This window comes from Poecile atricapillus, chromosome Z (assembly GCF_030490865.1).
Source record: "Poecile atricapillus isolate bPoeAtr1 chromosome Z, bPoeAtr1.hap1, whole genome shotgun sequence".
Lineage (NCBI taxonomy): Eukaryota > Metazoa > Chordata > Aves > Passeriformes > Paridae > Poecile > Poecile atricapillus.
Genome location: NC_081289.1, coordinates 33,626,895 through 33,643,120, shown reverse-complemented (window position 1 = coordinate 33,643,120; position 16,226 = coordinate 33,626,895). Strand labels below are relative to the sequence as shown.

At 45.1% G+C, this 16,226-nt stretch overlaps 1 protein-coding gene across 6 annotated transcripts in view; it reads right to left on the bottom strand.

Annotated features, from left to right (window-relative positions):
• The window catches only part of LOC131592952 (plasma membrane calcium-transporting ATPase 1), a 60,642-nt gene extending 45,282 nt beyond the window's left edge, over window positions 1–15,360 (bottom strand). The window contains exon 1 of one of the 6 annotated variants that reach the window (XM_058864935.1): window positions 15,158–15,360. The gene's annotated coding sequence lies outside the window, so the exon portion shown is untranslated. Of the gene's footprint in view, window positions 1–14,832; window positions 14,983–15,157 lie in introns of those variants that run through there. The other 5 variants (XM_058864937.1, XM_058864930.1, XM_058864932.1 and 2 more) reach the window with 5 other exon arrangements.
• Between the last annotated feature and the right edge of the window lie 866 nt (window positions 15,361–16,226).

Here is a 16,226-nt window from a genome sequence, read left to right as displayed (position 1 = left end):
AAATGCTCATAGCTCAGCTACAGCTGACCCTCAGGGCCAAGAGCCCACCCACCCATAAAGACTGCAGGTCATCATCCTGACTCAGCAAAGTCAGACGTGTTTTGTTCCTTCTACACAAAGCTACTTTCCCACAACTGTGTGCTTTACGGTGGCACATTGTAACTGTGTGACTTTGAAATTTTGTTTCTAGTGATATACATAGAGTATCTCTGATAATCATACAGTATCTCTGAAGAAAGGGAATTGGGAAAGGCAGTATGGGCTTCTTCACTCAAGTGACAAACTTGAATTTTGTGCATGTGCATCACTGCTGATGGCACAAACTCTTTAAATAACCAAGATTTGTATGTTCAGCTCATGGGTTCCAACAGACTTCCTTAAAGGACCAGTGCCACTGCACGTCTGACTGTGTCACACTTCAGCTCAGCATGAGATTCCTTCACTGTACAGCTGAGTAGGAGCTCACAGACCAACCCTTGTTAAGTCAGAAACCAACTATATTTTTAATCTAAACCGTGCAACTCACAGATTTCTCTTATGCAGCATGCAGGTAAAACAGAGTAAGAATGACAAGAGCTTCCTCTAGCCTGAGGCTAGTAATATTCAGTGAAATGCCTGTTTCCTCAGTGGAGGGAAGTGACTGGGAAGATCAAGTCTCATGAAGCAAACAAAAAATGATGCAGCACCATGAAGCAAAATTTAACAGGAATTACCCAAACTCCCACAGTTAGGGGCTCAGTCTTTCTGAAGGTAATTTTGGGAGATTCCTTCACTGTTCCTATTGCTCCACTTTCCTAAGCAAACTCCTGTATCCCTGTTTTCCTCAAAGGATGCCATCAGCTGGTTTCTCAGCACTTTCAATAGGTCCTTAAGCCTGAAGGACACATGGCGTTTGGAGAAGAGAGAGCCGACTACTAAGAAGCAGCTGTGCTAGGAGTCTTCTCCAAAAACCTGCTTTGCAGTCCCATTAAGGATGATTTATTTTAATTAGTTTGTCAAGGGAAATATAGAAGGAAGCCATCTGAAAACCTCTATGATTAAGCATTATTTTTGTAGCCTTAAAAAAAAAAAAACAAAATACAAAAGCAAACAAACAAAAAAACCCCTACCTGATGTAGACAAGACTTAAAAAAAACCCTGGTGCTAGTAACAAGTAGCAGACTTGTTATTCACACTTTCAGACCTGAGGTAAGGAAAACACTGGTAAGGAAGATGAAGTGAAACTTAATGGAAAGTCCAACACAGTAAAAACCAATCATACACCTCATTTCCAAGTTGTTATGAATTTGCATCATTTAAGTTGCACACAAATTCAAATCTGTACACCATGACAAGCAGACTGACAGCTAAGTTCTACCATGGTCTGTAACCTATCAACTTCTTAGTTTAATTTTACTTCCATTATTTTACAACGTTTGTTTTCCATTTCCTCCTTTTCTCAAGGAAAGGAATGCTTTAAGAGACAAAAATTTACACCAATGGACTCCTAAATCTTCTTGATGTTTATTCAGACATAGCAGCACAGCTTATAAACAATGTTCCCAGTTCACCTTCAGAAAAAAAACATGCATTATATACTGAACATATATGTAGTTTTGCATGTTGCACTCAGACTTGTTACCAGTAGCTAGTAGTTTTCTCTAGGTTACCAATAGCTAAATTGTTACTTAGTGTGTCATACCTCTGCTACAGGAGTCAGATTTTTGCACATGTACGCATTGCCTATGAAATCTTCTGCTCTAACCAATCCAGCATGAAATTAGGGTAGAGGTTGGTTTGTTTGGGTTTTTGTTTTGGTTTTTTTGTGGTTGTTTTTATATAATAAAGGAAGTCAGCAATGTGATCAAAGAGTATATAGTCAGAACCCAGAATCAAACTAAGTGGAAAAGAACAAACAATTTTAGGCAGTTACACAGCTGTCTGTCAAAGTCACAATCTAGTTTGACGTGTGATGCTTCAGACACATAATTAAGCTAAACAGCTTTCAAGACAGCTTTCTTCCTTAAAATTGAAAAAGTAGGTAGTTACTAAAACATTACCTTGTTGTTGAGCAATTATTATTAAAATAAGCCATCAGCTGTCACAAAGTATTTTACACAGAGCAAATATTTTCAAGTATTTAAACAATTGCATCATGGTAAAATTGCCAACAGGAAGACTAAACCAAGCTATTTTATTATTTTAAGATATTTGAAGATCAGGATTCTCTGACTCCTTAATTTCTGAAACGTACTATTAGACATTCCTAAAATGTGGATGCATTTTCCTGTGCATGGAAAATCCTCCACTGTTCTTTTTTGAAAAGACCAGGGTTGAAGGCAGACATTGCTAAGCTAAACTTAATGGCCTATGTTATGGAGGTCCACAAGTTTTGGTTTACTTGTCAGCTTACATGATTATTAAAATGGAACTTTGGACATAAAAAAAAATAATAAATATTGAGCAAGGCAGTAAAACTCTGAATTCTGATCATAAGCCAAGTCACAGGGATAAACTTCAAGAACTTAATCCACAGTACCAGGGGGAAAGCAGAGCATATTTGGTAGGGGGAATGCACTTGCTGTGAGAAGACAACTTGTTCTAACCTCTGTGTGAAGTCCTGGGCAACTGTCTGGTTTTTTGCAGCCAAACAGTCCCTTCTCAGTACAGCAATGCCTGAAGACATCTACAGACAGACACAGGTATACCCAAAGAGAAATTCAACAGGAGGAACTACAGTGCCTGCACTGAATTCTTAATTGAGCTTGCACTGTAGTTTTACTGTTCTGGAATATTTGACAGTTATGAATTATAAAAGTAAAGTGTCTGGACAAAAGACTGTTTTCCAGGAAATGCATCTTGCAGGGTTCAAAAATCCAGAAAAATCTCCTCAGAGTTTACAACCAGGAGCCAGACTCCACGTCACAGGGCTCAAAGGTTCTTGTTCAGAGATGTTTTGCACTAGCAAATGGCAAAAATAAAAAGGCAGTTAGGTTTATTATTCCACTTATCTGGTTACTGACCAGTATATTAGGGTGAGTTACCCTTTTGTTTCTCTGAAATCATTAAACTGTCACTGAATTCCACAAACTAAAAGTATCCAGAGCAGTAGTATAATAGAATAATACCAGAAAACAAGATAACAGAGCAAACTACATTGGCATGTAAAGATGTCTATTGATTTCCAAGTGCAATTGTTTTGATTATGTTCATAGTACCTATATATACACCAAGACTTCGTTCAAGTCCAAACTTCTTTCATTCTGGCTGAGAATTTTTATATTGAATGTCTCTTCACACAGAAAGAAACAAGTAGTCTCAGAATAAGCAAATAAAGGTATATGGCACTCTATGGAAGTAGTTTTCCTTCCCCATGAGGCTTCTTATCATAGCTTTTTCATGTACATATACAATACAATACCTATAAAAGTGGATCTTAGATGTATAACTAGATGTACAAGTATTTTAATGGATAGCCCCATCCAATTGTTGATACACAAAAACAGATCAGACTACAATTACAAAGGTATATACAACACCAGTGTTTACCATTATAGCAGGAGATAGCATCTGAGACACCTGATTAGCTTTCAGCAGCTATTTGTTGACCCATTTTTCAGGAAAATCCCTCTCCTATTAATTAAACTCTTCTTAACTCAGAATTACACACGGGCATATTTGTAAAAGGTGCTACTCAGCTATTTAAGCTCATGAAAGCTACTCTTGCAGAGCCAGCAGAGGGAGTACAGACATCATTTTACTTATCAGCTGTGAAAAAGATACCTTGTAAGAAAGCACTAAAAGAGCTGTGCCTGCAAATCTAATGCACTTAGTTTAAAGCATGCCAAGAACTTCCTCGGTCTTTCATAGACATGTATGTCAATGGGCAGTAGAGTTGGTGTTTTGTTTCTGATCCTCAACCAGCTGTCACATCTTAAAAGTCTCATACCTGACAAATGGGAGGGGCAACTCTAACAAGTACCATAAGGTCTGATGTTTCATGTGCATAAAAAAAGGGGAAACAAACAAACAAACAAAAACTAAACAACTAAAACCATCATATAGCTGCAATTCAAGTTTTTGTTCCTATGGATTCTGCTGTTTCTGGGAAACCCTTTTGGTTGTCCATTTCTTAGAAAACAACTTCACCTGGAAGACAAGCTGAAAAACTCGAAGTTCAAGACAACCTATCAGCAAAGGAGCCAGGAAGGCACATAGCAGTGCTGGACTAGAAGGTAACAAACAGTAAACCTTTCTGCTGATATTCACAGAGGCGCACACCTCCTGTTAAATCTGGTTTTACACAGCCTCTGAGGCCAGAGCTCTGCTGCTTTATTTATAATTTCCATTGATCAGCCTGCTTTGGAGTTGACAATTATGACTGAACGGTGTTGACACAGTGGCGGCTGTGGAAACAGTTTTGGAAAGAGAAACAGGCTTTGAGCAGACAGATTGATAGCTTGTTGCCATCTCACAGAGGTGCACCCAAAACTCAAGCCCAACACCAGACAAGGTACCTTCCTGGCAAAAACTCCACGAACAGACACATTTTTCAGTCTACATAATTGACAGGATTTTATTTCCTTGAATAAAGTCTGCATATCTTAACTTGTTAGTATGAGGCTAAGCTCATATATAATTCTTTCCAATCTTAAGCATTTATCAAATAATTTTTTGGGTGGCTATTTTTAAGTTTCACTATTTAGAAGTCTGTATATGAGAAACTCATACAAGTGCAATAAATGCCTTTGTCTCAAAGTTTCCTCTTGAAGAACAGCAAAACACTCCTCCTCCAAAAGAAAAGATAAATTTCCATCATCTTAAACTTCACGTGAACTTTAAAAACCTTTGACAGCTTAAATCATTAGATTTTGATTACTACCTACCGAAGAAAAATGTGCCTGCAGCTACATAATTTAGCCTTCACTTGTTTCAGGTTTTAAAAATAGAAGAACAACCCTTCAGCAAATTAGATGGCTGTTTTTTCTCCCCATCTACAAGAAAGTGGTGTTCACTTCTCAGCTTCATTCTCATGTGGCAGATTCATGAAATTAGTAAGTCAGAGTGGGCTGAACTGGTTCCCATCTTGCAGAGCTTACATGATGTTTTACAGATGACTAAAAAGTTTTACCCCTATCATGCAACAAAGCCACCTCAGTTTTGGTGTTGAAATTCAGAGCTCCCGCAGCTTTCTCCATTTGTGTGCTGTGCCTGGGTGGCTCCCAGGGCTCCAGCTAGGCTGCTCAATACGTTCTATGCAGAGCAACCACAGCAAGGAAAGCCACGCTTCTTCCATCACAAGCATGGTGATGATCAGCTATCAGGATGCATACCAACCACTCTGATCCACCCCAAGTTATACTCTGATCATTCTCCAAGTTATTGCAGTCTCTTGTGACAACACTGAAGTTCCTGCAGGTACACAAAAAGCTCATGCAGACAGTAAAAATGTTTTTTATTCAGGCAGAATGGTAATCTAACCAGACTCACCACACAGATAATCCAATGCCAGTGCCAACTCAAAACACGGCACAGAACTACGCTGAACCTGCTTGAATGAAGCAAGTATGAAACCATACTCGCAGGAAATACACCACAAAATCATCCAGCAACTGGAGCCTTGCTAAGCTCCCAGCTAACTAACTACGTTTATAACACTTTACATTTGAGAGGCTGACATTAGGCTTCTAATCAGCAAGTTAAGGCACATGATCCATTTATATAAAGTAGGGTGTGGGAGAAAGGACTGAAAAGCCCCTTGAAACATGAGCATCCTCCCTCTTGGTGAAGTTTGAACAGCAAATTCCACAGAATTTTATACTTTAGAATTACTACAGCTGCCTTTAAGGATCTACAGAGGCTTCTTGTTATCTCAGTTTTTAACCTGAAACCCTTCAATTTAGTACACAGCTGAACAACTACTGACTTTAGCATTAATCACGCCACAAGATTTAGTACTTCAACAATTTGTAACAGACAGCATGCAGCAGATGCAAGAGCTTTTTTAAAAAGTCAGTGTTGAAATCGTATTCTTCCCCCATCACCTGTTTTCACCACCTGAAAGGTCTGTCTCACACCTGTGTGCATTTCATGGGTTAAAAATTTACATTCCTTCCATCATATGCAAGATTCTCCTGACCAAATGGGAGCACCTACCTCTAAGGTAGCCACTTCAGGTGTTTTTTTGTAAATGGGCAATGTATAAATTAAAAATATATATCTTAATATTAAATTTAGCCACCTAGGACATGATCTAAAATAGTCACACGAATCTCAGATGCGTTTGTGTCGCTTCAGCAACAGAGGCGGCCCAGAGTGACTAGTTTCAGTTTTTTAAGACGCTTATGTAAGTGGCCAGGATTGCTCTGCCAAAGTTAAGCACAGTCTGCTGGGCTGAACTCGCATATCAAGCAGCTGCACTACCATGTCAGAGCAAGAGGAAGGATGTGGCTTCACAGTTAGTTTAGGAATACCCAAGCCTGTGCTACTGCCAGAAGGTACAGCCCTGTGCCAGCACCGCCACTCACCTGACCTCAAGGTCAGGGGACAGCCCTAGATGAGAACGGGTGACATGGAAGACAGCAGCAGCACCAGCGGTTCCTCCTGAAGGTCACACAGTGACAGGAACTGCCCCTTCCAGCCAGCACGGGCCTCACCAGCTCAAGTCAATCATGGAAGCTCTTCTCCACACCCTCATCACGCTCATCCTGGGAAAAAGACAAGCCTAGCTGCATCTGCCCTGCAAGGCCCCACTACAGACCATCCCTAGAACCCTCTTTAGCCTTCCCCTTCCCAGGCTGAGCAAAGCCACCTCACTCTACTTCTCCCCACACACCGCAGGACAGCCTCCCATCCAGTGTTGGGAGAGGTGCAAAACAAGGCACCATTTTTGGACGTGGCCTTACAAGCACGACTAAAGGCAAAACCCACTGGTCACACTCTTGCTTATACTGCCCAGCGTGGGCCAGCCCTTGCCAGCACAGGGGAGCCCTGCAGTTGGCTCAGGCTCCCTGTACTGCAGGGTGGCCAAGACCTTTCCCGCAGGCATCCTCCTCCTCACGGCAGGGTACAGGTGCCAGCCAGCCTCAGCTCTCCTGCTCACCCCCACTCCTGGAATCTAGGACATGCAGTAGCCCTACAACCACGTCACCATTTTCAGCTACTGCCAACTGTGACAGTGAAGAGGAAAGCCTGTCAGAAGTGTTTTTACTTGGTCAGCTCAGTAATGCTCAGGAGGGGCCTTTGGCAGCTCCCCATCAAGAGTTTGAAATTGACCTGTTTTACAATCACTGCCTCAAAGTAACATGCATTAACTTTATTCAGTTCAAAGCATTTTGCCCAGGTTTATATATACCACCTTATTCTCCATATTAATTTCTGTAGCCTTAGATTTGACTATCAATGGAAGGCAAATATAAAGCTTTGAGCCTATGCAAATTCAGTGTTGCAGTTTTGGATTAAGATTCATCTATCAAGAATGTTAAAACTATCTCCCCAGAAAATATGAAGTACTCCGCTCAAGCATACATCCCTTGTATTTTTCCATCTGGTAAATCAAGTTCCTGTGTTAGAAGGCAGCACATCACAGTTTTAGGGTATTAGACTTCTCACAAGACAATTTTTCTAAATCATTTTGCTAATATGGTTTGAGGAGCTGCTGTCCAGCGCCCAGCAACACCAGGAGCAACAAGAAAAAAAGAAAGCCATACAAGCAAGACGTGTACCACTTCTTTATATGCTGGTATCTAATTTTGGATGTGTGCGTTTGTACCAAAGTTCTTTCGAAAGGTTCCTATAACCTGGTATGCAATGCAGAGTGGGTGACTCTATATGAAGGATAACTCCACTTTAAGTGCCTCCACTACCAGTAAACAGCACACATACACACAAATCCAGAAAGAGACCCTGCTTTTCTTAAATCCCAGAGAATTTATTCCCTTTATTCCCAAATCTCTTTCAACTCGCTTTAGAAATACAGCCCTAGTTTAAGAAAAAATCCTGTTATCAAAATGCATCTGAAAGCAGACTCTGTGAAGATGTCAAGATGTTTCACTATGCAAAGCAAGCTCATTGCAGAATAAGAAAAATCACTGTCAATGTTAACTACATGGATTTCAGAGCAGAAGTAGGTGAACACACACTGAAATTATTTGTGTTCTTAATAAAGCAGAAGTAAATCAGTTGTTCTAGCAGTGGTAAAGCACCTTCCCTACTCTCTCCAGCTGTCAGTCTCAACTATGCATATTTGAAAGCCATCTGGCACAGACCCTGACAGCCAGTTTAAATAATTTCATGTTTCATACAACCTCAGCTAATTGAGGCAGGTAGACACTGCTCTAATTTAAGTATTGATTTGCACTATGCTCCATGGGCTTCATGAGGTTGTACATCAGCCTCATTCCCAAGTGAAGAAAAATTGGCAGATCCAAGCAATGTAAAGCAATTTGAAGTGCGATATCAACACTGATAGCAGTAGTACCTAGATGGAAGTGAAAAAACTCCTGTTCAATATGCATATTAAGATCCTGATCTACTAGATCTAACTAACCAGAAGATAATCAAAAAGACTGCCCTTTCTGAAACAGTTTAAGGGATAAGCACACCTGCCCCTTTTCTACCCATTTATTGTTACTATCTACTCAGTCCTCTCTATGTAAAAACACCAGAAAGCAAGTCTGGATGCTCAACACAACAAACACAATTTTCTTTTCCTCCACTGTAGTATTAGAGACCACCTAGGCATATAGTTCTTGTGTTTTAACACAAATACACTTTTATGGAACATCATTAGTTGAAAACTGGCACTCAAACTACTCTCCCCTCTACTGTCAAAGCAATAACTTCAAGTTCTCCCATGTGAAAAGGTTAATACTCTCCAGGGAATGGTTTCATGTGACTGCTGCACAAGGAGGAACATTCCTAACCACCAATCCAAAGATTTGTGTTGCTTTCCTCATGTGAGCCTCACTTCTCACCTTGAAGAAACCAGTTTGTGCACAAACCATCTAGTGGTGCACTAAGTAGACTCAAATTGGTAGAGATGGCACAAAGGAGGGGGAAATTATTTCAGTTAGCCTAAGATGGAAATTAAAGTAGCCATGAGGTCAGCCCATGAAACTTTGCACTCACAGTGACAAACCAAATAAGCAATTACAAATGATGCTCTCTCTGTCCTCAGTATCTTGGATTATGTTGATCAACCAGTAGCTTCAGAAGGACATCATAAAAGGCTGATAAAACTTCCGAATATTAAAAAATCTTCAAACATATTAACAGAAGTGACTAACTGATCTTTTGATGTGGACTTGAAAGACTCCTGTCTCTTGAAACACCTACCATACAAAACCAAATGTTTCCCAAGCTTTTGGAGAGTCACGGTGACCACCTTCAACTTTTTAGGACCCTCTTCAAATGTTCTTTAAAAAAAGTGTGCTGTAGCTACAAGACTTCTTTATTGCTAGTGGCCAAAGCGCAAAAAAAGTTATGCAATTTCTACATAGGGGCACATCTGTAACACTGCAGTGAAGAGTACTTGATTTTTCCTTCACTGGTGTATTAATGTAAAGACGATTAAGTTCATCTTTAATCCAAAATCTTAAAATTAATATAAAAGTTTTAATGAAGACATAAACAGAAAAAGAGCACACCACTATAACCCTTGGGGCATATCCTAGCAATGAGATAGTTGCTTAAAGCAGAGTGGGCTGAATCATCTTTCCTGCCTTGAGTTGGGGTTTGTTGCTATCAACTATGCAGAGTATGGTACATCCTGGGCCTCCTCTGCCCAGACACTGTACACCAAGTAGTGAGAAACCAATAGTGTTGTTTTCCCTGCTGCTACCTTATCTTTCTGTGAATATAAGGGCACAAGTAAGGGTAGCAGATTACAAGTGATAGGCTCCCAGAAGTGTGTTTTAAGAACATGGTCACTGTGGTCACTGGGAATTAAGGCAACATCCAGCTCATACACAATACTAAAAAAAATGAGACATGCCAACCACTGAAGTCCACTGTAAATAGGAGGCTGTGCAGAAACTTACCTAACTCTCTCCTACAAAGCAGCATCAGATTATAAGCAGCAAGAAGCCACGGCTGCCCCTAGTGCTAAGACTGGTCATGCTGTAAGTGGTAGAACCAAAGTTTATCAAATGTCATCCTCAAAGTGCATCTGTGCACTCTTTAACTGCACAGTACAGTTGCCAACACCAGTAAGGAGGAATATATTCTCTTTCTCAGTCCATTCCCCTTCAAAGGCAAAGATGTTATTTGTCTACTTTGCAATAGCAATTACATATTATCTCTTACTGGACAAAAAAGTAAGTTATATTTATTTTCAGAGCTATTTCTGATTTCTTCTTTAAATGCCTCCTACATTTTCGTTAGATTTCTTCTCCCACAATACCTTTGAAAAACCAATGGAGAAAGCCTCATACCTACTTTGCAATTCACCAAAATTAAACTAATAACACCTCCTGCTGTCATCTGTCAGTTAGAGTAAGATTTATAAGTGGCAGCAGAAATAATTTTCATAACGTTTACTGGAATATCAATAGCTTGAACAGACAGATCCTTCAAAGATACTGCTCATATCAAATGGAATCTGTCATGAAAACTAGAAATTCATTTTAATTAACTGTATTTGAAAGCCTGATAATTTAAGAATAAAACAAAATGGACAATACCACGTGTTTGTGCAGAAATTACATTCTGTGTGAGAAGGTGCAACTATTACAAGATGGGTTAGTCTAATATTTTGCCTGTTGATTTCACTGTACGTGTCACCTCCTGGAAATCCTCCTTCTATACTGCTCGTTATCATTGCTTACATCTTCTGTGTAAAACTGCTGAACATATTTTTATTTTTTACATCCTCTAACAGATGTTTGGAGGGCTTCATGAACAAAAAATTACTCTTTTATCACTCTGTTCAATTAATGAACATGTTCTTTTCAGCTAATTGAAACCTAAGTTAGGAGAACACCAACATTAGGTGTGGAAAAGTGAAGGTGTCCAATCTTTATAAAGGCACACTATTCTGAATTAAATTGTAAACCTTAATGCTTCTGAGAAATAACCATCCTCTACGTAAGGCATCAGAGGTTCACTTCTTTTTCAAACCAGGAACAGTATCACCTCGTCTCTCTTGCCTCCCTGTTCTTCAATCTGTTAAACTTTGCAAGACGAAATAAAAATGTCTTCAGAGAAAATTTAACAGGTTTGAATAAAAAAAAGCAAAGAAAAAACTGCCTGAGACCATTGCACACACTCTAGAAAGCCAGTAGGCAGAGCTAATCCTAGCTTTTTAGACACAGTTCTGTAACTCCTAGATTTTATCTAGTTTTTAATTAAAATACTCTATAGAGAAAGATCCTTATCTCTTGAACTGCAACTTTTAACAAGTCTTATTATTATGATTATTTCTTATTTTAAGACAAGTAGAGAATACTACAGAATACAAATTTAATACTATTACTGCAATTTTATTGATCCTTTTGTAATAAAGTAAGCATGCATTTCTGTAACAGAGATCTCTTAAAAATTCAAGCAGTCTTCCTTATTTCTTAAAAGATATTTACTTTTAAATGTCCAGGACTAATCATAGCTGCTCATTATTCTGCATTAAATTTTGCTAACTGAAACCTGACTTCACCTTTAAATCAGATGCAAATTAATTTTTGCACTAGTATTATTTTCTCTCTAAAAACGGAAGAGAACATATATAAAAATAAATAAAGAGTTCAAACACTGAAAGGCATTACTGAGGTCACATTTCAGTGGTAAAGAATGCCATTAATATTTAGTCTACCTTAATGGAAGAAATTCGAGTTAGAAGATACTTTAGGTTATCTTGTCCACCCTCATGTCAAGGGAGAGTTGCTTGCTATGGCATGTTATTGATTGTTTTGCCAGGTTCATTTTGAACTTGTCACTTAACAGTAAATTCCCAGCTCTAAAATCTTAAATGCTGGTTAAGTTAATTCTTCCAAAGCATCTGTTTTTGAGGTGGCATTAGCAGATCCAGCCTATGTTTCCTCCTTCTTTGTATCATCTCATGATAACCTCCCATTTATCACATTATTCTTTCCAAATCAACTCAAACAGTTAAAAATAAAGACAATAGTAGTAATTCCTAGACCTTTGTGCCTTTGCTACAGGACACTTTCAAGCCTCTCGATTTTCTTTGAAGCCTTCTACAACACAGTTTAGAGATTCCCAGTTTTAACAGCTGACAGAAGCTCTCTATATCGTGGTCCACAAAAGAATGACTTTCTAAACAAGACTCTCCCTTTAGAGCACAGTGGATTTTAATTTGCAGGATTACCCCCAGATTATTAAGTGCAAATGTATTAAACTAATGGGGATCCTTTCCTTGCACCGTTATCTGTATATAAGGCAACTTTGTGTCAGAAACCGATACACAGTTTATTCAATGCTATTGTGACAGAAGTCTTGATTTCTGCTTTAAATTCCCAAAAACATTTGCTTAACATGCAAAAGTAGCAGTATGTGTGCTGACAAACAGTACATCCAAAATTCCCTTTAAAATTAGTTTTGACTTGTATCATTTCAAGGATCCACATGGCTTTCCATGTGTTTTTCTTTGAGTGCATAAAAGTAATAATGTTGCAATTTAGCACTGACATAGGAACATTGATTGGGAAAACCTTCAAGTATCCCTACACAACACAGGATTCACGTTTCCTTCAGCTAACTCAGCCTAGTTACCATAATCATCAGTAGGAGAAGCAGTAAACCGAACCACACAATGATGCTCTTCCAGACCGAAAATTTCACATTGAAGTGCGTGAGTTTTTTTCCTCACTGAATTCAGTGACCACTTTTTCCACTGACACCAAGAGTTTCCATTCATTATGCCATAAGTATTAAAGTCCTAGTACATTGGAAGCTATTCCTGCCAGAAGAGCCAATAGTTTAAAGATACACAAGTTTACTTCTATTGGAATTCACAATTTGTGATGCTTGGAAGAAATGCTTGAAAATGCCAACAACAAACAGCTGAAAAGAAATGGCCCTGGCTATAGCTACAGCTTCCACCTTCTGAACACACAGTATCATGAACCAAGGAATTGGCAAGGTGTCTAACTAACACCTTTCCAAGCACTTAAACACATTATTTTACACCAAATTAATTAGGACCAAGGCATATTTTAAAGATGCAACAGCTTTTCTACAGGCGGTGGTTTTCCAAGGGCACACTCACTTCATTCCCCAAGAAGTCAAGATTGCCAGCCACTAATGATGGAAGATATTTCACAAGTACAGTGGGCTTGGAAATTGACTTCTAAGAAGGGACATGATTTGAATAGTCACCTCTCAGCACTGTGAGGAGATACCTGCAAACATTATCTGAATGATGGTTTCACACACAGCATAAGGTACTCTCACCAGCTCCTTCTGAGCAGACCTTGAGACCTTCACCAACTGAAGTAACAAAATTACGAATGCCATATATAACAGGTATTTAAGGATTTCCGTAATGGTAAATCATAAAATGACAAGAAAAAAAGCCCCCGAAATTTTGTTACTGTTCGTGTGTCTCGTCACCAGCCTCTACAGTTTAAAGAGTCAACCGTAAAAAAGATTTTTGTAGAATATGGATCATGCACTGCACTAAATAAACGCCTATTACAGCTGAACTAATACACTGCCCCTCAGGCTGCGAACCCTGGGACAGACTCAACCGCAGCCCTCCCTTCCTAAACGCTTCCCCCAGCTCACGCTGAGCCCCTTCCTGCCCCTCGTGAGCACCACTCGCACGGGCGCTCTGAAGGAAACGCTCCCGGGGACCACAGACCGCTTCTCATGAGATCTTCCTCTCGAAATCGTATGTCCTTCCGATTTCAGCCTTTACGGACTGACCGAGGGGCTCGGCAGGAAGCCAGGGCAGACAGCGGAGCGGACACTCACCCCACTCCTCCCCACTGCGAGCGCTGCCTCCCGCGCTCGGCAGCGGCCAGCCATCCCCGGCGGAGGCTCCAACCCGCTCCCAAACTCACGTGGTGCGACAGCCAAAGGTTACACGCACCGCCGGGACGAGGATGACACCGCTGTTAGAGGCGCTTCCCACCGCGGAGCGGCCCCGCGGGGACGGGCTCACCCGCGGTGAAACGCCCTCGAGGGCTTCCCTCTGCCGGCACCCGAAGCGGTGCCGCATCCCTTCCTCGTCCGCGCCGGTCGATGAGCAGCCCTGCCAGGCATCGATAAATCAAACCAGCCCGTCCACTCCGACGGAAAGCTGCGTACGACTCAGCCGCGGCCAAAAACACCGCCCTGGGGGCGCGGCGGGCGGGCGAGGGAGGTAGGGAGGCGGCGGGGGAGGCTGCGCGGGTGCCGGGCTCCCAGCCCCCGCGGGGCGGCGAAGTGCCCGGGATGTCGGTGTCGTGCTGCCGCAGCGGGCTAATCCCGGCTACTTAACCCGGCGGGCGGCGGGGGCTGAGCACCACCTTAATCCACGGCGTGTGCGCGCCCGCCCGCCGGGAGCTTGCAGGGCCGTGGCGTGCCGGCCGTGTCCGGCCGCGGGGTCCCCGACGGTGTGACGGTGCGCTCCCGCGGCGGCTCAGCCCCGCATCTGCTGCCCTCAAGGTCACGCCGTGCCCCGGCTGCACGGTGGCGGCCAGGTGCACGCTCCGGTTACCTGCGGGGAGAGCCGGCGAAAGCCCGGGAGCGCGGCACCCAGCCCCTCCGGCCGCGCCGCCCCCCCGAGCGAGCCCGGCCACGGCTCGCAGCCCCGCGGCGGGAGCGGAGCAACGCTGCACCTGCCGCCACGCTGTCGCCCGCCCCGGCCGGCCGGCCGGGAGGAGAGCCGCCCCCAGCCGCCGCCGCCGCGCTTACCTCTGCGCCGTGGGGCCGACACAGCCGCCAGCCGGGGGCCAGGACGAGGCGCCCGTGAACCTGACGCCGCCCGCTCGTTCGCTCGCCGAGCGCACAAGGTCCCCGCGCTCCCCGCCCTGCCCACGACCGGCCGGCCCCGCCGCGCCGCCCCCGCCCTGCGGCCGCGCGAGGAGGGCGGGAGAGGGGGCGGGGGGGGTGAAGCGGCGACCGAATTGGGGAGGGAAGGAGGGAGGGGGCACCGGCGCGGGGAGAGCCGGGGGAGGAGAAGGAAGGAGGGAGGGAGGGAGGGGGGCGCGGACGGCCCGCCCCGCCCCCGTCGCCTCACCGGCAGGAATCAGCGATTCGCCCTCCTCGCGGGCGCTCCCACCGTCGCCGCCGCCGCTTCCCGGGGCCCGCCCGCCTCCTTCCCCCCGCACGCACCGGGCAGCGCCGAGCGCGCCGCCGAGCCCCTGCGCCGCAGAGGAGCCGCTACAGGAGCCGGGCGCCACCGGGCAGGGCGGGGCGGGGCGGGGCGGAGCGCAGCGATCCGCCCGCCTCCCGCCTCCGCCCGCCCGCCGCGGTCACTCACTTGCCCGCGCCCGCCGCCCCCTCCTCTCCCGGCGCCGCGGCCGCCGGTCCCCGCCGCCTCTCTCGCCGCCTGCGGAGTGCGGGCCACGTGACGGGGCCCCTGGCTCGGCCGAGGAAGGGGGGTCTCGACGTGCGGAGTCCTCAATGGGGGAGGTGGAGGCGGGGCCCCGGTAGGCACGGCGCCCGCGGAGGCGGAGCCCCGCGCCCCTGCCCGCCCGCCGCCGCTGCCGCCACTGGCGGGCGGGAGGCTGACGCGCTTGTTTCCATGACGTCGGCGGGCGGGGCCGCGGCGTTTGATGGAGCCCGGCGGGCTTCGGGGGTCGGTGACTTTGCCACGAGCGGCTCCGGCGGGGCGGGGCGCGGGCGGGGCGAGGCGGGGTGTCGCGTCGCGTCCCTTCGCCCGTGGGTCGGACGCCGCCGCCAGCGGGGCCGCGGGCCGCCTCGAAGGGGCGGGGATCCCCCGGCGGCGGGAGAGGCCGCGGCCCCACGAGGGAGGGGCGGCCATCGTCCGGACCGGGGCGCGTCGATTGGCCCCGGTGGGCGGGGGCCGTGCGTGGTGCCGGTGCCGTCGGGGGAGGCGCTCTGAGGGACCGCCGGGCTCCCGGGGCGCGGTCCTCCCCCGCCCCAGGGGGCGCGGGGGCGCCGTGCAGAGCCGTGCCCGCCGGGGCCGGGGCGGTGTCGCCGCACGGCCTCCCCCTCCCGGGAGCAGCCGGTGGGAGCCGCGTTGGCGGCTGCTGAGCAGCGGGCGCGGGGAGCACGGCGGAGCCTGGGTGAGGCTCCGTTGTGTCTGCCGGGGTGCGCTGCGGCAGGAGGTCCCTGTTGCGTGG